The sequence below is a fragment of the Bidens hawaiensis genome, unplaced genomic scaffold, assembly GCF_021521415.1.
Source record: "Bidens hawaiensis isolate Kalapana, Puna unplaced genomic scaffold, B.hawaiensis_p1.1 tig00027761_1, whole genome shotgun sequence".
NCBI classification, from domain to species: Eukaryota; Viridiplantae; Streptophyta; class Magnoliopsida; order Asterales; family Asteraceae; genus Bidens; species Bidens hawaiensis.
Genome location: NW_027505105.1, coordinates 84,932 through 107,649, shown reverse-complemented (window position 1 = coordinate 107,649; position 22,718 = coordinate 84,932). Strand labels below are relative to the sequence as shown.

The following is a 22,718-nucleotide window of genomic DNA, read 5'->3' as shown; positions in this document are numbered from 1 at the left end:
TCGTAAGGTAAATTGACTATTATGGTCGCGAACGTAATCGTGAATTTACAGGTACGTATGTGTGCTACTAAAATCCCATTGTGCCGATAAATGTTTCTCTAATACTCTAATATGACGTCCTAAGTTTTTCATTATTATGTGCTAGTGTTATGTGTTATTTATTTATTAATTATTATATTGATTTATTTAACTAATTGCATATGAGTTAAGAGAAATATATTAACAAACAACATGTGTTCTTTGAATTTTTTTTTGTTACGTTCAAACCTGGATTTTTTTATGCTTATAAGCCACATGGCTCGGCTATTTTTTTTATTTATTTTACTTTTTTTTAAACTATATACTTAATATTTTAAGTATCACTTAGTTAAATTCCAGTAATTTATTTCAGTTATCATATTATATAATTTTTGTATCATGCTCGTTAATGAATATATGCTTTTACCTATCAATTATTAGCCATATGTTTCAGCTACCAGTAATTCGTCTCGAGTTAAACACCCGATATTTGGAATATTAGTTTTAATTTATTTTCTTATATATGAAGCCTAGTATTTTGGTTACACATACAAGATAACAAAGATGTAAATTATGTTACGTATATATTTCTTCTAAAGTTATTTGGGTTAATTCTTGTTTATCAAATTTCGAGGACAAAATATTTTTCTAGGGTGGAAGAGTTGTAATACCCGTAAATTTAGTTTTACAAAATATGATATATTAATGTTTATATAATAATAATAATAATAATAATAGTTTAAAATTGAAACCTGGATGAGTTCAAACTATTTATCACATGTTTATTATCTTAAATTCCAATCATAATCTTGTTGGCTTCTTCAAATTCAAACCTCCGGATAGATAGGCAGGGAGACGATCAATTCGTTTCTTTTTAAGCATCCTCAAACTCTCTCAAATCCAATCTCAGGAAACCATACTAGTTCCTATTTGCACACGACCTCTGTTTTCGCTACCATCACCGCATCACACCGCCACCATTAAATTAGCCTGGTCCGCCGCTGCACCATCTTGTGACACCGCCACCTCCGCCTCAGTTGGAGCTATCGCCGCCCTCCGTCACCTTTCGAATGCCACTCAAATCCATCGCCACCAATCATAGCCACCATGACGCCGCGTACCGCCGCCTCATACTGTCACTGTTGCGTACCATCTGACATCATGCTCCGCTTTTTAACGACTGTTACGCATCCGTGTTCGATTTTGATATGTTCGGTCTCACGGCTATTGAGGTAACAGTCAGATCTTTGTTAATCGTTCTTTTGCATGAGTAATTAGTTGAGTTAATTCCGATTCATTTCCGACGACCAATATGTTAAATCTGATTTGTTAAAGACCATAAAATACATCATGATTTTGTCACTCAGTAGTGTCGTTATTTGTTTCCTTCTTATAATATATTACATATGAAACCTCAAACAAAGTTGTGATAATATGGTACTGTGTGTATATATAAGAATATATATATATATATATATATATATATATATATATATATATATGATTTTATAAGGTCATCATCACATGTAAGCTTTATATATCATAATTTACGTTAAAATTAGTAAATTAAATATGAAGAAAGTTTTAGTCTAACTTGGGAAATTGAAGACATGAACCGTTTTGATTATCCGTACTTGTTTCCGTTTTAGTACTCCGTATTTCAGTTTACTTGGGTTTGATTTCGTATGAATTTTGAATTTTTATGTTCTCGTATCCGTTTATGACTCCGTATTCGTTGTGTTTCATTTTATGAAAGTTTAAGATTACCCGTCTCCGTTATATACGAATTTTCTTATTGGAGTTTACAATTTCGAGGACGAAATTATTTTTTAGGGGGGAATAATTATAATAACCCGGAATGCTTCTAAGATAGTAATAGTCTAATAACTCTAAAATTTTAGAAATTGTATACGAATACTTATATTTGAGTTTTGATATTTTTTCTTATGTTTCAATTAGAATCTATTACGAGGAAACAATTAATAATTTAAATAAAGTACGTCACATAGAAACATGAATATAATCAAATATTCGATCGGCACGTGTTTTATTCCACACCAAGATAATTTGAATGCATTGACTTAATCTTTTCCTATTAATAAGTCTAAATTGTGTCAACAAACTAGTCTAAAAATCTGGATGACGAAACCTTTAATTCAAAGTTCTAATCGGCAATATATATTCCTATAAAAACTCTCCTTGCTCATAATAACCGCACAACCTCCATCCATTGATGCGCTAGCAAGAAACCATCGCCTGATCACTACCACCAACGCCCGCTGCAAGTCAGACACCAACGCCGTTTTCGTTAGTTTGCATTTAGGTAAACTCCAAACTCTTTTGATTTCTTGTTAAGGATTGTTTCAAGGTATTGTTGGCTATAAATTCGACATCGATTATTAACGCTAATTCTATCACAGTTTCAGCGGCATAATCCGTGCACTGCCACTCGTTTCTGGTTCCCTCAAGCACCGACCACCGTTCTCCCTCCACGAGTAAGTCACCATCCGCACCACGTACCACCACTGTTTAAGTTCCGCCTTCAATTTGTTCTTTTGAGAGAAACCGATTTTGTCACTGTCACTTTTACGTACATCACCGACTTGTTTCGACAACTAAGGTAACCGTCCGCACCTTTTCTTCTATTTCGTACCCCTAGTTAAGTTCTTCGGATGTAGGCCTATGATCATTGATTTGTTCCGGCGATAGAAAACATTGTTTGATCGGAAACTTGTTATTGAAAACACATGCATGAGGAAAATAGTTTATGTTCGTTACTTGTTGTTGCTTGCTAAATGACTAGTTCCAGATTAACAATTAAATAGGTTGTAGTGTTCATGTGCATGTTAGTGTACATTGGCTAAAGTCAACTGAAGCACCTCTACGTAGAACTTTAAATCAAGTTTTGAAAATTGGATATTTTTAATAATAAATTAAACTTGAAAGTCTTTGTGATTATAAGTAAATAAATAAATAATATTTCAAGTCTAGTACTTTATTCTCTTATAATGAAGTGGAGATTTAAAATTCAACATTTACTTATTGATATTTATTTTTGGAAGCTTTAATAATCTTAAATAACTACTTAGATCGATAAGCATACGACCAAACATGTTTTATGGATTCTTAAAAGAGTCCATCCAGGAAAAATCAACGAATCATGAGTCGTAATGTATGTTCGTATATCTAAATTAAAATGTAAATAAACCATAGGTCCTTATAATTTTTGGAGTCGAGCCAATTTGGTTATTTTTGCTTAACAACTAAGGTACGGATTCTGTTTTTGTTTCCTTTTAGTATTATTTATACTCCGTTACTTTGTTGTACGGATTCTGTTTCCTGTTACTTCGTAGTACGGATTCTGTTTTTGTTTGCTCTTAGTATTATTTATATTCCGTTATTTTGTAGTACGGTTTCCGTTTACTTTTAGTCATAGTATATTAACTCTATTTCGTTACTTCATAGTACGGATTCTGTTTCTTGTTACTTCATAGTACGGTTTATGTTTTTGTTACTCTTAGTATTAATTATAGTCTGTTACTTTGTTGTACGGTTTCTGGTTTCTTTCTCTAATAGTATTAATTATATTCCGTTACTTCGTAGTGCGGCTTTTGTTCTCGTTTACTAATAGTATTGAATCTATTCCGTTACTTTGTAGTACGGATTTTCGTTACTCGTCAGTTATATTTTGAGTTCAGTTATATTATATAATATATTTTTGTAGCATGCAATAGATTATTTATTTTGTACTCTTTATTGCATGTTTCGGTTTGAATATGTTTAGTTATATGGTGTTATCTTTTGTACTCTATCACCCGAGCATGTCTGAAATGTCGTATGGGCGTCAACGGCATGCACTTATCGTGACAGTGCGTAATAAAAGTTTACGGCGTCTCTAGCTTGTGCTTTCGTAGCACATTGGCCACTTAGAGGCGTATAGATCGATCTTAGCTCCGACTCCTGACTCCTGACTCCTGACATGGCACTTATCGTGACAGTGCGTAATCAAAGTTCACGGCGTCTCTGAAAGTACTCATGTAGTACCTTGGCCACTTAGAGGCGTATAGATCGATCTTAGCTCCGACTCCTGACTCCTGACTTCTGTTTGAGATGGAACAATGTGTGCACGCCACCCACACCGTCTCCTTGGTGCATGGACTAGCTAGCTGTGTACCCCTCTGTTTAGGCTCTGGGTGTTTCCGTATTACACGACCTATTTATTTTAACATCATCGTCGTGTATTTTAGTAATTATATTTTGTTTCGCTATATTTCTGGTCTGTTTTGATATGTGTATATGCATTTGATTAAATTTGAGTATATTCAGATTACGTCCCGATCGTGTATCGGATTATGTTTCGCATTTAATTATAGTTCGGTCTAAAACGTGGTTTTATATCCGCAATAGTTTCAGTTTTATTTCAGTATGTGTTTTGTCATATGTATGCCTTTACCTGCACTATTGTTCTCTCCGTTACTGGGCAATTTTTGGCTCAGCCGTATTTTCTTGTTTGTGTCTGTCTTATTTGCTAACAGGTAATTCGGGAAATCGGGGAGATCAGTGATGAGAGAGAATAATGAAGTTCAAGTTTTTAAAAGTTAATTCATTTTGGTTTAATAATGTGACTTAGGTTGATTTGATATCTGTAATAGTGACACGTCAGCCTGTTCCGGGTTGGGGTATTACACTTCGGGTATTTTTGGTTGAAGGTAATGGAATGAAAGAATGAATGAAATGGACAAGGGAATGAAATTGATTATTTCATTTCTTTGTCTTGTTTGGTTAACCTATGAGAATGAAATAAATTATTACTTTATGTTGTTTGGTATCCTAAAAAGTTGTATGATTGAAATAGAAATAATAAAAACACTTCTATCTCAAAATAATTTTTTTTACAAAAAAAATCGCAATGACGATGGTGGTGGTGTTAGCTCCGGCGACGAAAATGGTGGTTGTAACACCCCGACCAAAGGCGGATTATACATCGGGGCGCCACATATTGCTTCATTACTCGCGACACTATTGGTGTCAATATTTATTAATACACATTTTATCGCGCACGCGCAGCGGGGAAAATAAAGAACATAAATCAAACATAAATCAATATATTATAAATTATAACATTCGAACAACATTAACTTGTCTTGATACATTTTAATTCTAGGTCCAAAAGTAAAAACTTCCTACGTGTCCACAAGCTCCAAAACAGCTACTGCAAACCTGAACATGTGTTAAAATAAACGTCAAACACTTGCGTGTTGGTGAGAAATCAAGTTTAATTCAATACATAGATAACAATAAATCTGCGCGCAACATGTGTATGTCTGGGTTTCAACAAGGGTGTAATCAGATCGGGACCAACTCTAAGAGACAAGACTGCCAGTGCTCACAATTGAGCTCACAAACAAGACTAACTGTGCAAGTGTAACAAAAGAGAAAATCATAAACGATAGTTCTCCCGTGTTCATCTAATGGTACCATGAAAACTGCGGAATAGACCGACAAGACGGTTAATGATCCACACATACAAATAAACAGCCAAGTCTACGTCCTCAACACATGGGATACTGCGCGACTAAAGTTCATAAACAGTTTAAGACTCTAAGTTTGTATGAACACATGAACATCCCAAAACATTAAAAGCAAAAAGGGATTAGATACGAGATTACTCACTTGATAAACGATGCGGTGTAAGATAAAGCAAGAACCAACTTTAAACAAGCACAAGTTAACCTATAAATAAGATTATTGTTTTAACGATCGGTTTTAAGTCTTGATTACAAGTTAGCATAATTAATAAGTTATTAAATATAATATATTACCGGGAAACAGGGCAGAGGAGAGGAGAAAACGGAGGCAGAGAGGGAGGCGGCAGAGAGAGCAAGGAGGAGGTCAGGAGAGAGTAAGTGTTTTGTGTGTGTAGTGTTAGGAAAAATAATACTATTATTTATAGAGAAACCCTAGGAGACATAAATCCAGAAAAAAGGGAAAAGATTCCAAGACAAACAGAACAAGACAAAACAAAAGATAACAAAAGATATCAAAAGATATGGCAGCTGCAGGGGGCAAGATAAAGCTGTCAGGGAACAGTAAAAAGGCATGGGTGGTTCAGATAAAGGTACTGGTCAAGCATGGCAAAAGCAGATCTCAAAAGATAATGTCAGTCACTTTTTCTACCAACCAATGGGGTTGGTACGCATGCTGCGCCGAAAGTAACTATTCAGACATTAGATAGGTTAGGTCAACAGCTCAGAGGAAAAGACATTTACAAAAGCAAACGGCTAGAATAAACAGAAGATACAAGGGTTAAGCGCGGGAAGGCTGAGTGCGCGAGCGCGAAGGCTGGCACAACAATCCTTAGCGCACTGCGGGAAGAATCACATCCTTAGTGTGCTGCGTGAAGAACTAGAATTCTAAGCGCATCGCGGAAAGAACATACATTCTTAGCGCATTGCGGGAAGAACATGCATTCTTAGCGCGCTGCGAGAAGAGTTCTCTTCACGCATCGCAGGAACAAGATGTCTTCACGCAGGCTTCCATGTAAGGAGTCTGGCGCGTGGAGCTGCGCAGACAACCTTAGGCGGGAAGGAACAAAGGACAAGCAAAGAGTTAGAAGAAAAAGAGGGAAACAAGGCGTAAGGGCGGGAAGGCGACAAGAGGGAAAAGAAGGCGGAAAGAGAGGAGGAGAGGGACGGGACGGCGGAAAGAAAGAGAGAGAGAGGCGGGAAGGAAATATGTATTATTATTATTAAAAATAAAATATAAGTATAAATAAATATTAAATCATAAAAGAAAGAGATCGGATAAGGGAAACGGGTACCTGGGTCGGGTCGGATCGGGCAGATGTCACAGTCTCCCCTACTTTAAGAAATTTCGTCCCGAAATTTATCTCGAAGTAGGTTGCGCAGAGAACAGGTGCGGGTACTTGATCTTCATTTGATCTTCCCTTTCCCATGTAAACTCGGCTCCGCGCTTGGACTCCCAGCGAACTTTCACGATAGGGATACGACTGCGCTTGGTTTGCTTAACCTCGCGATCCATAATCTCAACAGGCTTCTCAACGAAATGCATAGATTCATCAACTTGGACTTCATCAAGTGGAATATGAAGGTTCTCGTCAGCTAAACACTTCTTGAGATTGGATACATGGAACGTTGGATGCACATTACTGAGCGCGGGCGGCAGGTCAAGTCTGTAGGCAACTTTTCCCACACGCGCGAGAATCTTAAATGGACCAACATAACGAGGAGCAAGCTTACCTTTCTTCCCAAAGCGGACAACACCCTTCCAGGGCGACACTTTGAGGAGAACAAGATCACCAACTTGAAATTCGAGAGGCTTCCGTCTACGATCTGCGTAACTCTTCTGTCGGCTTCTGGCAGTCAGCAGATGATCACGGATCTTGGCGATTTTATCTGTTGTCTCTTGAACAAGTTCGGGTCCTGTGATTTGAGTTTCACCCACTTCGCTCCAACAAATCGGGGAGCGGCACTTACGACCGTAAAGTGCTTCAAATGGGGCCATACCAATACTGGAATGATAGCTGTTATTATAAGAGAACTCGATCAAAGGCAGGTGCGAATCCCAATTTCCTCCAAAATCAAGAACACAAGATCGGAGCATATCTTCAAGAGTTTGAATAGTTCGCTCAGACTGACCGTCAGTCTGAGGATGATATGCCGTACTCATGTCCAAGCGAGTTCCTAGCGCAAATTGGAGAGATTTCCAAAAGCGAGATATAAAACGGCCATCGCGATCGGATATGATGCTCAAAGGAGTACCATGGCGGCAGACAATTTCCTTGACATAAAGCTGCGCGAGTTGCTCAACACGGTAGTTTTCACGAATGGGCAGGAAGTGAGCAGACTTAGTCAAACGATCCACTATTACCCAAATGCTATCATGTTTACTTGTTGTCAAAGGTAACTTGGTAATAAAGTCCATCGCTACACATTCCCATTTCCACGTAGGAATTTCTGGTTGTTCGAGCAAACCAGATGGGCGTTGGTGTTCAGCTTTTACTTTAGAACAAGTCAGACATTTAGCTACGAACACAGCAATATCCTTCTTCATACCGGGCCACCAATAAGTTATGCGCAAATCCTTGTACATCTTATCAGCGCCAGGATGAATAGAATACCGAGATTTGTGTGCTTCACTCAGGATATCAGCGCGAAGATTCTCATCAAAGGGAATCCAGATGCGATTGAGATAGCAGAGAATTCCACTCAGATTAGGGACAAAGTGCGCTTCCGCGCCACACGCTAACTCGGCGCGAAGGTTACCATTACTGATGGATGCGCGCTGCGCGTCACGAATACGCGATTCAAGGTTGCTTTGGATCGGCGCAAAGTGAAGCTGCGTGCGCGGCAAAATACAGTTAAGCTGGCAGGGTTTTCGGCTGAGCGCATCGGCTACCACATTAGCCTTACCAGGATGATACCGGATCTCACAATCGTAATCGCTGATGAGTTCGTTCCATCGGCGTTGCCTCATGTTAAGTTCCTTTTGATCAAAGATATGCTGAAGGCTTTTATGGTCAGTGTAAATGATACACTTAGTACCATAAAGGTAGTGTCTCCAGATCTTCAAGGCAAAAACAACTGCACCAAGTTCGAGGTCGTGAGTTGTATAATTCTTTTCATGAACCTTAAGTTGCCTCGATGCGTAAGCGATAACCTTGCCTCGTTGCATAAGAACACAACCAAGACCTTGGTTGGATGCATCGCAATACACGACAAAATCATCATTACCCTCAGGTAGCGCAAGAACAGGAGCTTCACACAACAAACGCTTGAGCGTTAGAAAGGCTTCTTCTTGCTTCGAGCCCCAAATATACGGTTTACCTTTGTGCGTTAGAGCTGTTAAAGGCAAAGCGATCTTTGAGAAGTTCGAAATAAATCGCCGGTAGTAACCAGCTAAGCCCAGAAAGGAACGGATCTCAGAAGGAGAGGATGGCGTAATCCAGTTCTTGATTGCTTCAATTTTGGATGGGTCGACATGAATACCCATCTTGTTTACAACATGACCAAGAAACTGTACTTCATCGGACCAGAATTCACACTTGGAAAGCTTAGCATAGAGCTGCTCGGTTCGGAGCTTTTGCAATACCAATCGGAGATGTTGCTCATGCTCGGCCTTGGTCTTAGAATACACCAGAACATCATCGATAAACACAATCACGAATTTATCCAAGAAAGGCCTACACACCCGATTCATTAGATCCATGAAAACGGCGGGTGCGTTGGTTAAACCGAAGGACATGACCAAGAATTCAAAATGGCCATAACGAGTTCGAAAAGCAGTCTTCGGAACATCTTCATCGCGGATGCGCAACTGGTGATAGCCAGAGCGGAGATCAATCTTCGAGAAACAAGAGGCACCTTGGAGTTGATCAAAGAGGTCGTCAATACGCGGTAAGGGATACCGGTTTTTAATGGTGAGTTTGTTCAACTCGCGGTAATCAATACACATGCGAAACGATCCATCTTTCTTTTTAACGAACAACACCGGAGCACCCAGGGCGAAGAGCTAGGGCGAATGAATCCTTTAGCGGTCAACTCCTGAAGTTGGCTTGCCAATTCTTGCATCTCAGCGGGTGCAAGACGATAAGGAGATTTAGCCACGGGGGAAGCACCAGGGACAAGATCAATACGGAACTCGACTTCACGAGCGGGAGGGATACCAGGAAGATCATCAGGAAAAACTTCAGGGAAATCACGCACAACAGGGATATCGCGAAGCTTCTTCTCTTCAGCAGGTTTAACCACATGGGCTAGAAATGCAACACACCTTTTCCGCATGAGCCTACGGGCTTCGGCGCAAGACATAAGTTTAAGACCACTGGAGGGTTTTTCGCCGTAAATATGAAGATCACCATTTTCTCGAGGTATGCGAATCAATTTCTTGGCGCAAATAACTTCGGCGCGATTCTTCGAGAGCCAGTCCATACCAATAATAACATCAAAGCTTCCAAGAGGCATGGGGATGAGGTCAATCAGAAAATCGTTTTCGTTAAGGTTAAGCGTGCAATCTTTAATCACTGAGTTTATTAAAACAGTTTCACCATTAGCCAATTCAACTGAAAAATCTTCTTTTAAGTCATCGCGCGGTCGCGCAAGCTTCTGCTCGAAGGCGCGAGAGATAAAACTTCGATCGGCGCCAGTATCAAAAAGTACAGAAGCATAAAATCCGTTAAGTAAAAATGTACCATTAACTACGTCATTATTCGCTTGCGCTTGGTGCGCGGTTATGTTAAAAGCTCGTCCACGCGTCACTTGGTTCGAAATCTGGTTCACCGGATTCGCTTGTGTGATTTGCACTTGTAGTCTCGGGCACGCGTTCCGGAAATGACTGGGATCACCGCAGTTAAAGCACGATCTGGGTCGTGGGTTTTGGTAGATTGATTGTGGGTTCTGCGGGTAGACTGGTGGTGTTGGCGCAATTGGATTGGCGGGAAGGACTCTACAGTTCTCAGCAGTGTGACCAGTACGGCCACATCGGGTACAAAGTCGACACGGGGTTTGGGTTGGGTGGTGAAATCTACAGGTTGGGCAAAAGGGATGGTTTCCTGTGTAAGGTTTCTTAGGAGGCGGGGCAGGGAGTGCTGGATTGGTTAGGGCATAGTTGTGAACTACAGGGGGAGTTGGGTAAGCTGACAGAGGGTTAGGCGCGTAAACTGGGGGTTGGTATGCGGGTTGCTGGACAATGGGCGGGTTGGTAAGCGCATAGGCCTTGCGCCTGCGCTTGAGGTTGTTACGGTTTGAGGGTTCTGGTTTGGTTTCTGTTGGTTCAGGGGCAGTCTTGGTGAGTTTGGTCTTCTCAGTTCCCCGCAGGAACAGGGTTCCTGCTCTGACATGGTTGTCGCTGAGCACAGCGGCCAACTCGATAGCGTCAGAGAGGGTAACTGGGTTTCTGGCCCATACAGAATCTTGAATTTCCATGGGGAGACCCCCAAGGAATTTCTCGATTGCTCGGCGTGAAGGGGTAACAAGGTGAGGGACCAGTAAGCTTAGCTCGTGGAAGCGCGTCGCGTACTCGCGTGCTTCGCCACTGTATTGCTTCAAGTTCCAGAATTCTTCCTCCAGGCGCTTAACTTCGTTGGGAGGGCAGAATTCTCGCGTAAGAATTTCCTTGAATTCCTCCCATGTCATGCTAGAAGCAGCCTCTGCGCCACGCGCATGAGCTACTCCATTCCACCATGTAAGCGCTCTGGATTCCAGGACGCTGGAAGCATATAGGGTTCGTCTGTCTGAGGGGCATTGGGTATGGAGGAAAGTGTTTTCAATCTTTTCGAGCCATTGGAGCATCACGGTGGCTCCTTCAAGACCTGTGAACTTTGGAGGGTTACCCGCGTTAAAGGACTTAATGTTATAACTCGAGGTATTGGTATTGTTTTGGCTCAAAGCTTGGGCTATTGCGGCGGCCATTTCCTGGGAACGTTGCTGTCTACGCATGCGCGAGGCTTCTCTTCTCTGAAATCGGCGAGATAGCGGAGGCATTCTATAAAAATTTTAATTTTAGTTAATATCTTGGTCTTTATCGCAAAGTTTTAATCTTATAAAGCTTGGTTTCACGGAGTTAGGTGCTATCAAAAGTTAAAGTAAAATAAATGATCCTAAATGCAGACTTAATAAAGGTAACAAATTCGAATCAAGAATCGACAATTCATGTATCACCATGACTTTTCAAGTCTCCAACCTCAGAACATAATCGTAAATGGAAATTGAAAATCAACTATTCATGTATCACCATGACTTTTCGGATTTTCAATCCCAACAAACGAATATGTAAGTAAAATCAATAAAAATCGAAATTCACAAAAATCGAAATATCGCGGAATAAAACATAAAATCATATACTGCGCAAGCGCGAGCATATTCATAAATAACGAGTAATTAACAATAAGCGCGCAAACATGAGATTTCTCTCATGCGCGAGAAGGGACTCTTAGGTATTCTAGGCCGTTACGTCTAACCACCTATCCTAAAGTCAACGAGCTCTGATACCAATCTGTAACACCCCGACCAAAGGCGGATTATACATCGGGGCGCCACATATTGCTTCATTACTCGCGACACTATTGGTGTCAATATTTATTAATACACATTTTATCGCGCACGCGCAGCGGGGAAAATAAAGAACATAAATCAAACATAAATCAATATATTATAAATTATAACATTCGAACAACATTAACTTGTCTTGATACATTTTAATTCTAGGTCCAAAAGTAAAAACTTCCTACGTGTCCACAAGCTCCAAAACAGCTACTGCAAACCTGAACATGTGTTAAAATAAACGTCAAACACTTGCGTGTTGGTGAGAAATCAAGTTTAATTCAATACATAGATAACAATAAATCTGCGCGCAACATGTGTATGTCTGGGTTTCAACAAGGGTGTAATCAGATCGGGACCAACTCTAAGAGACAAGACTGCCAGTGCTCACAATTGAGCTCACAAACAAGACTAACTGTGCAAGTGTAACAAAAGAGAAAATCATAAACGATAGTTCTCCCGTGTTCATCTAATGGTACCATGAAAACTGCGGAATAGACCGACAAGACGGTTAATGATCCACACATACAAATAAACAGCCAAGTCTACGTCCTCAACACATGGGATACTGCGCGACTAAAGTTCATAAACAGTTTAAGACTCTAAGTTTGTATGAACACATGAACATCCCAAAACATTAAAAGCAAAAAGGGATTAGATACGAGATTACTCACTTGATAAACGATGCGGTGTAAGATAAAGCAAGAACCAACTTTAAACAAGCACAAGTTAACCTATAAATAAGATTATTGTTTTAACGATCGGTTTTAAGTCTTGATTACAAGTTAGCATAATTAATAAGTTATTAAATATAATATATTACCGGGAAACAGGGCAGAGGAGAGGAGAAAACGAAGGCAGAGAGGGAGGCGGCAGAGAGAGCAAGGAGGAGGTCAGGAGAGAGTAAGTGTTTTGTGTGTGTAGTGTTAGGAAAAATAATACTATTATTTATAGAGAAACCCTAGGAGACATAAATCCAGAAAAAAGGGAAAAGATTCCAAGACAAACAGAACAAGACAAAACAAAAGATAACAAAAGATATCAAAAGATATGGCAGCTGCAGGGGGCAAGATAAAGCTGTCAGGGAACAGTAAAAAGGCATGGGTGGTTCAGATAAAGGTACTGGTCAAGCATGGCAAAAGCAGATCTCAAAAGATAATGTCAGTCACTTTTTCTACCAACCAATGGGGTTGGTACGCATGCTGCGCCGAAAGTAACTATTCAGACATTAGATAGGTTAGGTCAACAGCTCAGAGGAAAAGACATTTACAAAAGCAAACGGCTAGAATAAACAGAAGATACAAGGGTTAAGCGCGGGAAGGCTGAGTGCGCGAGCGCGAAGGCTGGCACAACAATCCTTAGCGCACTGCGGGAAGAATCACATCCTTAGTGTGCTGCGTGAAGAACTAGAATTCTAAGCGCATCGCGGGAAGAACATACATTCTTAGCGCATTGCGGGAAGAACCGCAGGAACAAGATGTCTTCACGCAGGCTTCCATGTAAGGAGTCTGGCGCGTGGAGCTGCGCAGACAACCTTAGGCGGGAAGGAACAAAGGACAAGCAAAGAGTTAGAAGAAAAAGAGGGAAACAAGGCGTAAGGGCGGGACGGCGACAAGAGGGAAAAGAAGGCGGAAAGAGAGGAGGAGAGGGACGGGACGGCGGAAAGAAAGAGAGAGAGAGGCGGGAAGGAAATATGTATTATTATTATTAAAAATAAAATATAAGTATAAATAAATATTAAATCATAAAAGAAAGAGATCGGATAAGGGAAACGGGTACCTGGGTCGGGTCGGATCGGGCAGATGTCACAGTGGTGGCAGTGGCGACGGTGGAAGTGGGGGTGGCAGTGGTCAAGCGGTGGTAGCATTGGCAGTGATGGCGATGGTTGAGTGGCGGTGATGGTCAGACGACAGCGGTGACAATGTTTTCGGTGGTTACAGCGACGATGGCGATAACGGCGGTGGCGGTGGTTGCGCTGGTGTGTGGTGGCGGAGGCGGTGATGGTGGCGGTAAGGTGTCGGTGATGGCGATGGTAGTGGTAGTTGTTGTTAGGTGGTGATGGTGTTGTTGAGAAAGTAGTGTGAAGGAGGAATGAAATGAAAAAAAGAAGGGGGGTAGAAAGGAATGATTTTGATGGAATGTGATTCCATGTGTAATGGATGATTCCATTCCATTGAGCAACCAAACATCACTTTTTTCATTCCTACGTAATGAATTATTCCATTCCCCCTATCATTCATGCATACCAAATGCTACCTTGGTGTTTTTGTTGATTCTATAAAATTAGGGCACTCACATCTCTAGGTTTTTGGTTTAAACGGTCTTTTGTGAAGGGAAGAAACAAGAACGAGCTTACACTTCACTCGGAGAGTTTTGTGCGCTATTGAGTTGCTAGTAACTAAACGACTACTTGATTTCTAGTCTCGTTTTCAAAACATTTGATTTGGATGATTAGGGTTAATTAGCTAACTTTCATCTTGAATCTTGTTTTATGTGTTATGTAGAAGCCTTGTATTTGTAGTTGTTTTGTCAGTCTTATAAATTTAGGGGGCCTCATACATCTCTAGATTTAGTGATTTAAACGGTCGTCTGGTAAAGGGAAGCAAGGACCGGTTCACTCAAATTAGCATTGTGTACGATCCGTTAGGTAGTAACTAAATGAAAGCTTGAGTTTATTGTTACCAGGTCTAGCCTGGCTTTCAAAACATTTTTTTTTGTTATTTTAAGGGTTTAGAAATTTGGTTTTTTGGGTTGTTTATATACATTCGACCTAAAAAACAAACACATATTCACATAAAAGGTCACGATTTATACTGATAAAAATGAGTTTATGTCCTTCGGACCATCTATCGTGAGTTCAAAACTTACTATTAACAAGGTGCTTGTTTTTGGATGTTTAAATGAAACCCTTAAAACCCATGTCAAATCAAACGACAAAAAACCGTTATAAGCATATCCATCATACTTCACGTTATAAGAACTATAACAACATGGTATTGTTTTATATATCAACAACATTTAATTACGCAAACATGTAAGGAGGGACCTAACATGACCACCTCTCTTTATTTGCCATGAATCTTGGCGGTCTTCGTGGACTAGAGCCTTACTCGCCATGATCACGACCGTGACCACAACCAAATGATACTATTTAATTTCCTAAGGCCTGCCTTTTTGGTTTTAAACAAAAATCATATAGTTTATTTTTCTAAACAGTAAAGGCTTGAACACTCGAGAACATTTATACACTAATTGAATATTTATTTTTTTTATTATTATTTTTTTTAATAAGTTGAGCTCTGATTATGAGAAGAAGTACATAACACATATGATGGGCCAAAATGCATCATCTTTTGCTTTGGAAAATGAAACAAGGAGAATGGGTCTTCTTTCCTAAGCATATGTTATGCTTCCAATCTCAAATTCCATTCTTCAAATAATGTAGAAAAACATTGAAAAAAAAAATGATCCATGCATATGTTATGTTTCCTCTTTTAAGAGTCAGATTTCAAAATAAAAACAATATACTTTGTAAGAATTTATCAAAAAATAAAAATAAAAAAAGTTGGTTATAATATGTTTCTAATGTAAAAAATTGTTTAATCAAATAACCAATTTTAAATAGAAAACTACAGTATAATTGTATAAGCATTTGCAACTATTGTTTTATATAAGAAGGATATATAACCGTATTTTGTCTCCTTTTCTCTTCTCTGCAATACAGTACACGTGTTTATTACATAATTATCAATATAAAAGTGGTTATGTATGAACAAGTCCTTGTGTAATTATATATTCTAAATGTTAAATCTTCATATTATTCCCCATGGGATTTATTGGCTCAATGTGCTATCATTTACCTTGAAGCACACGACTTTGCCTTTTATTATTTATAATGTTTGTCTAAATAAAAGTACACACCATTCATTGATGAAAGAAATAAATCAAGTAATCATAACTTTTCATCTATACGCTCCTAATAGATAACAATTACAATTACAATTTCAAACATTATTTTCCCACTTCTATTTTCTTGTTGTGGTTATAATACAAGATGACATTCATCAACGAGACTAAAACTTTTCATCTACGATAATTTTTAGAGGTCAAACTATATAATATAACGACATATAACACCTCATAAATAGAAAATTTGACTAGATGGGCCGTTAACAATCCCAAGTACCTATGTCGATAATTACACCTCCTAAATTGTATTAAACTAGTTTTTTCTGCCCGGCGCAACTGGCAAAACCTCAGCGTTGAAACTCGGGCGTTAGTAAAACCCGAGCGTTACGACGATGAGTCGACACGAATTTGGCCAGTATCGGCTGCATTTGTTACGATATAGACACCATTGGTAAAATTTAAGGGTTAAAACCCAAAAAAATTTATTTCTCCAAATTAACATATAAAAAAAATATATTTAAGATGATGTTTATTTGGTTGACAAATCCGGGCGGTGGTAAAACCCAAACGTTATCGGTCACGAGCATTGAGGCGGTAAATTGACACCAATTCAACCGGTTTTGATTACGTAGCTTACGGTACTAAAAAAATGAATACATATAAAACTTGAGGTGGAGACCAACGACCAATTGGGGGGGGGGGGTAGCGTTGTCGGTCATGAGCTTTAATTAAGGCTGCGAGTCTGCAACTCGGTCGGTTCCTTTTAGATTTGTTATGGTCCCGAAACTAAAAAATTGTCGTTTGGTTGGTTTCTATTGTGTTCATTATAGTAACTGAACTAAAAAAATCACCGACTAATACGGTGCCACCAAATGGCCCAATAGACCACTTGCGACACCAAACTTGTTAATTATATATAGTAATAATAATAATCATTGACTCATTTTAAATACCGATATAATATCCATTGAGATGCATAATTTTGATAAATGGACCCGTTTGATCAAAGTCACATGGGCTAACAAACGTTCTATTAATGAAGAACTAATAATTTTGGTTGATGAGTGGTTTATAAAACATTGGTACAACCACTATTTATTTATGTGTGGAAGTGAGAGTGCATGAGTAGGCCATGCCAATCAAGTGATCACCACTTGTATTAATACTCAAACTGGATTTCTTCCCATTGCACTAAACCAATTCTCCATGATTTCCACATTCTACCTTCCATCTTAAAAAAAATTATAAATCATTTATTAATGTATTAAGTTTTTATTATAATCACATACCTAATATATATTTATATCATTTTTATTCCTTTTGGTTACATGTATTATGATGTATATTAATTTTATCAAACACTTCTATATAACTTACAACTACAACTTACAAATCCAAGTAAAGCAATAGCTTGTATATATCCTAGCTTGACTAATCTAGAGTTCAACTGGCTAACCTTAGGAGAATTCAAACGCATTTTGAGTCAGTGGTGAAGCTTGGGTGGGGGTGGCCGAAGTCATGGGCCTAAAAATTTTCGAGTCGACGATTCGGTTCGTGTCGATGATTTGGTTCCGTTCGGGTCGGATCAAACAATATGACATCTATATATCTAATTTTTCTTCATTTATTCAGACGATTGCTCTTACAATTAAAAAAAAACTAGATAATTTTTTAACTAACAAAAACCTAAAATATTCATTATAATGCAAGAAGAAGGATAAATACCTAGAAGAAGAATTACAAAGAAGCCCTACGACCTTTAATTTCTTTGAATTCCTCATTTATGGATTTCGAATCAAATGTTCAGCAACTATTTTGTAACTTTTGTTTATAAAAAATTGTGAGGTTTTATTAAAAAATTATGGGGTATTATATATATAAAAAAAATCATTGGTGACCATTAGCTTTTTGGAAAAATACATCGGGAGTGACAGTGCTTAATACCTATAAAATATTTCGGAAAAATCATGAAATTTACCCTATTAACTGAAAAACGGCAGTGACTAGGGCTACTCCGGTCCCCAAAAAGCTACACCCCTGTTTTGAGTCATGTGCAAAGCTCTAGTTTGCCCCCGAACTAATTTACACATTCAAGTTCGAAACTTTTATTATTTAAATTAAATGTATTTTATGTATACATACAATGATCATCATGTAGTTATATAGTAGATAAATAATTTTGTATTCGTACTTGTTACAAGCATGCATAAATTTGTGAATTTACTCAAGCTCGGAGTTGAGCGCATTTATGAAATTATCTCTGATTTAGGCTTGAGTTTGGTAGTCTTGAGTAACTTGCGAGCAACTCGTCTCGGTTTACATCTTTGGTCATGACTAAATTTACAAAACAAACCCATACTACATAGGTTAGTGTGCACAATTGCTTTAGGACAAAACAATCTTAAATTTGTCATAAACTTAATGTTCTAACACACTTAGGCCGAGGGGTGCGCAGCGCTAGGAGGGGCGCGAGAATGCATGCGATAGCGCCCCGGGGCGCGAGAGCCACACCACCTGGGCGCGAAAGGGGCGCGAGAGGGGCGCGAGAGCGGAATCCGAGGCAGGCGCTGGGGAGGTTGCGCTCGTGAGAGAAGGTTGGGAAATGTGAATATAGCCGTTGGGGGTGTTTGGCCGTTGGAATAAAAAAAAAAAAAAAATTTATTACTTAAATATACTCTATATATATCACATACATATTTACATATACATATTCACATACATAACACATATCACACCCAAAAGAATTCTCACACACCACACCCAAAACCGAAAATCGTCATATCTTCGAAGCCTTTTTTTAAAAACATGTCTGGAAATTGGTACCCAAACCTAGATTCGGATTACGGTTACGACGATTTATGGTCGGCACCGGAACAACCGATGTTTTATTCGGGGTCGCAACAATCAACCGGCTTTCAACCATCCAACATGCAACCGTCTCCTAACTTTGTAGTTCCGGAGACACAAGAACCAGAACCAGAAGGTGAAGCTGCGGGACAAAGAAGACGCGTCCACCGGAAAAAACAAGTTGCGGGGGAGGGTTCGGCTTCGACTGGAAGGGCGAAACGGAAAATCACTCCGTGGTCATCGGATGAGAAGGAAGCCCTGTGTCGGGCTTGGATAGCCATTTCTGAGGATCGGCGTTGCGGTAATTGTTTTAACGTTATTAAAAATGATTTTTAAAAAAAGTTAAATAAAAAAGTTAAAAGACTTACAAATTTATTTATGCATTTTGCAGCCGACTACCAAAAGAGCAAGGTCTTTTGGGCAAAGGTTAGGGAGACGTTCTATTCGCTCGTTGGGAGTACAGAGCGGAACCCCGATATGATTTCGGGTCGGTGGACCGAAATCAGAAAATTTGTCGGCTTGTTTACTAATCTGTTCAACAGGAACGCCGGTCGTATGAGACCAAGTGGCAGTGACGATTTGGCGGTCTATAATTTCACTGTCGAAGAGTGGAAGCAGGAGTGCCTGCGGAGGTATGGGACGGTGAAGACGTGGGACGGTGTAAAGGTGTGGGAGAGGTTGAGAAGGTGTTCCAAGTGGGTTGAGCTGGTGGCGCCGGACCTTGATGCGGAAGTAGGGCCGAAACGGACTAAAACTAGTTCGTCTGGAGCGTACAGCACTTCCGCCAGGTCGGATTGCCGGGTTGGATTCGACCTAAACGTTGCGGGGGAGGAAACGCCTTCACCGCCGAGGAGGCGGCCATTGGGAAGGGACGCCAGGGGGAAAAAACCGGCTGAGGGGGAAGCCGTAAACATCAACGATCTTATTGAATCCCTCAATAAATTCAACAAAACCTTGGAGGGGGTCTCTGTTGACAAAAAGGAAAAAAAAAGAATGAAAGATTTGGACTTCCTTGCAAGAGACTTCAGCCACCTAAATCCGGTCGACCAAATGCTGATGGAAAAACAAAAAGAACGTATCCGGAAGAGGTTGATCGAAGAAGACGAAGCCGAAGAATAAGAATAATGTTTTTTTTAGTACTTTAATTTTTTTTATATATTAATGTGTTTTTTTAATTAATGTGTGTTTGTTTAAATAATTACTTGTTTTTTTAATAATACGTTTTTTTAATACATTTATAAAAAAATAAAAAAATAAACCTCTCGCGCCCCCTCTCGCGCCCCCTCTCGCGCCCCTCCACACCATGCCCCGGGGCGCTATCACCATTACCAACACCCATCTTTTCAACTTTCTCTCTCTGCCACACGTCACAATATTATTGGATGGCGCCCCCTCTCGCGCCCCCTCTCGCGCCCCCCACACCCCTCAGCCTTACATGACACATATCTAAACATCAACCGACAACCATGATGTTAGTTACACATACACTGACACATGCATTCTTTATAAGTTATAACTAACATATTTGTTTCATTGTTTGCAAAGCTATCCTTAGTTCAAGGCCCAACAACTTGGGCTTAAAACCTTTTGATTATAGGAAGTAAACTCAATTACTCAAATACTCAATGGCTTCATACTTGGGCCCTAACATAATATTAGAAGATGAGAAATATTGATTTAAATAAAGAAACTTCAAATTTGGGCCTAATATAAATTTATTTGCTAACTCCCTTGATTATTACCAAAAAAAAAAAGAGACGAGACTAGTTAGGCAGAACTTAGAGGTGTTCAAAAAACAGGTTCTGGACTCGTAAACCGGTTTACAAACCGACCAAATAACACCCCAAACCGGTTGCCGACCCAACTCGTAGGTTCGTATACCAGTTCGCACTTCAGATAATCAAACAGGTTTAAGAGTCGACCCAATTTGAATTTTTTTTTTTGCCCAAACCAATTTATGCCCCGGAGCTAATTGATTTGATAGATTCGTTCATTTTTCCTCCTAAACCAGTTTATAACATGAATCAATTTGGACCAAACCGGTTTTGACCAACCGTTGAATTAAACCGGTCTGGTTTATAACCCGAACCAGTTTGTACAACTCTATGCAAAACAATAACAAGAACAATGATTGTTATATGTTGGTAATTTACCAACTTGGTATTAATTGACTATTACCTTAATGTAAACATTAGTCACACAAAATCAAAACTATACACAATGCTATCAAGTTCCTACACACTTCTAACTATACACCAACAAGAGTTGACGTTTTTTAGAATCATTAGTCAAACTCTCAATCATCTTTTCATTAACAAACAACCCTTTTTCAAGAACTCAATCTTCAATCATTTCTTGAGCATTCACTGCCTGATCAGCAGGCACAAGATGACCAGCCCCTAAAACCACAACACTCATCAAACTCCTCCATTTTTGCACATACCCCGCGAGTTGACCGTTGACCAACCATATCTCCCTCTTTGACTCAACGTAACCTCTCATCTTATTCACCCAGGCGTCAGTTCCCACTGTCCCAACCCTTAAGTCACACTGACCCGAATACAACAAAACTTTCACATCACTGTTCTCCATCATATACCTCACGCTTTTCATCAAGTCGTCGTTTAGCGCGGACCCCACCACCGCGCTACATTTCTTTTACGCGATTGACTCGTTCGCTTTCAAGATTTTCTTGATTTTGTCATATGATAAAAAGTCATCAACTTTTTTATTCTCATAAGGTGTTAGCCTCCTAAAATCATACAACATCGCGATACCCGTCAATTCTTGCAACAAGTTTAAAACTTTGGTTCGGGCTTGTGTGGCCCGCGCCCATTCCTGGCTTTCGGTTAACTGAACCGCGTCAAGTTCGAGTTTTTCCAACTGGGTTTTTTGTTTCTTGTTGATTAACCCAAGAAAGTAAGCAGTTTGGGCATGGGTTGCCACTTGGGTTATCGGGTCGGTTAGCCCGTTTCCTATCGCGAGCCCAATAAGATAAACCCGTTTCGAACCCGACAAATTCGCATTCCTTTTAACAATGTAGTACCCTATCGCGGGTACATATTTCCCCGCGTAACTCTCCCCAGTAATATAAATCGGACGCGATCCAAACCCCGTGTCCGACGTGATAAATTTCTTGATCGCGATTAACAAATTCTTCGCCACCGCGGTTTGGTCTCTCGGGATCTCATCGGGTGTCGAGGCAATGCTGAAACCGGTTCCTATCGGGTTATCAAGAAACAAAAACCCGAATAATCGGTTCCAAGAATGCGGGTTGGGTTTAAGGGCAAGGTGTTCGACGTTATGCCTTAGAGAAGATGTAACGAGATGTGGGCCGATTTCGAAGAAGTTTCCGGTCATGGAAGAGCATCCAGGGCCGCCTTGAAGCCAAATGAGAAGAGGGGTTTGGGAAATGAGGGTGTTTGAGTGGTTTTTCGCTTCGTAGAAGGCGTAAAAGATGGCCGAACCGGTTGTGGTGTTGATCGGAAGGTAACCGGATTTTGTGGGGTGGGCTTGTTTTGGGAATGTGGTGGTGGTTATGGCGGTTGGTTGTGGCGGAAGACGGTGGATTGTGGTGAAGAATAGGAGTAGTTTGATGGCGGTTAATACCGTTAAGTCCATGGTAGTTGGTGGTTAAAGAGTGTCGATGCCAAATGTTATTGTGTGTAAGTTAATTTGAATGTTTATTTGGCGGGAAAATGTGATCAAAACTAGTGGCTGTCATTTTTACCAGAAAGCCGACCTATATCGAAAGCTCTTTGGGTTGAGTTAGAGAACAACAGAAAAACCCGAACACGAATAACCTAAACCTAATTGGGTCGGTTATCAGGTCACTTGAACCAAAAAAAAAACCAGAATTACCCAACCCCTAAAACTCAAGCATTT

The 22,718-nt window shown here is 39.7% G+C and overlaps 1 pseudogene; it reads right to left on the bottom strand.

Annotated features, from left to right (window-relative positions):
* Positions 1–21,077: 21,077 nt before the first annotated feature.
* LOC143610760 (serine carboxypeptidase-like 50 pseudogene) lies at positions 21,078–22,454 on the bottom strand (annotated as a pseudogene).
* Positions 22,455–22,718: the final 264 nt, after the last annotated feature.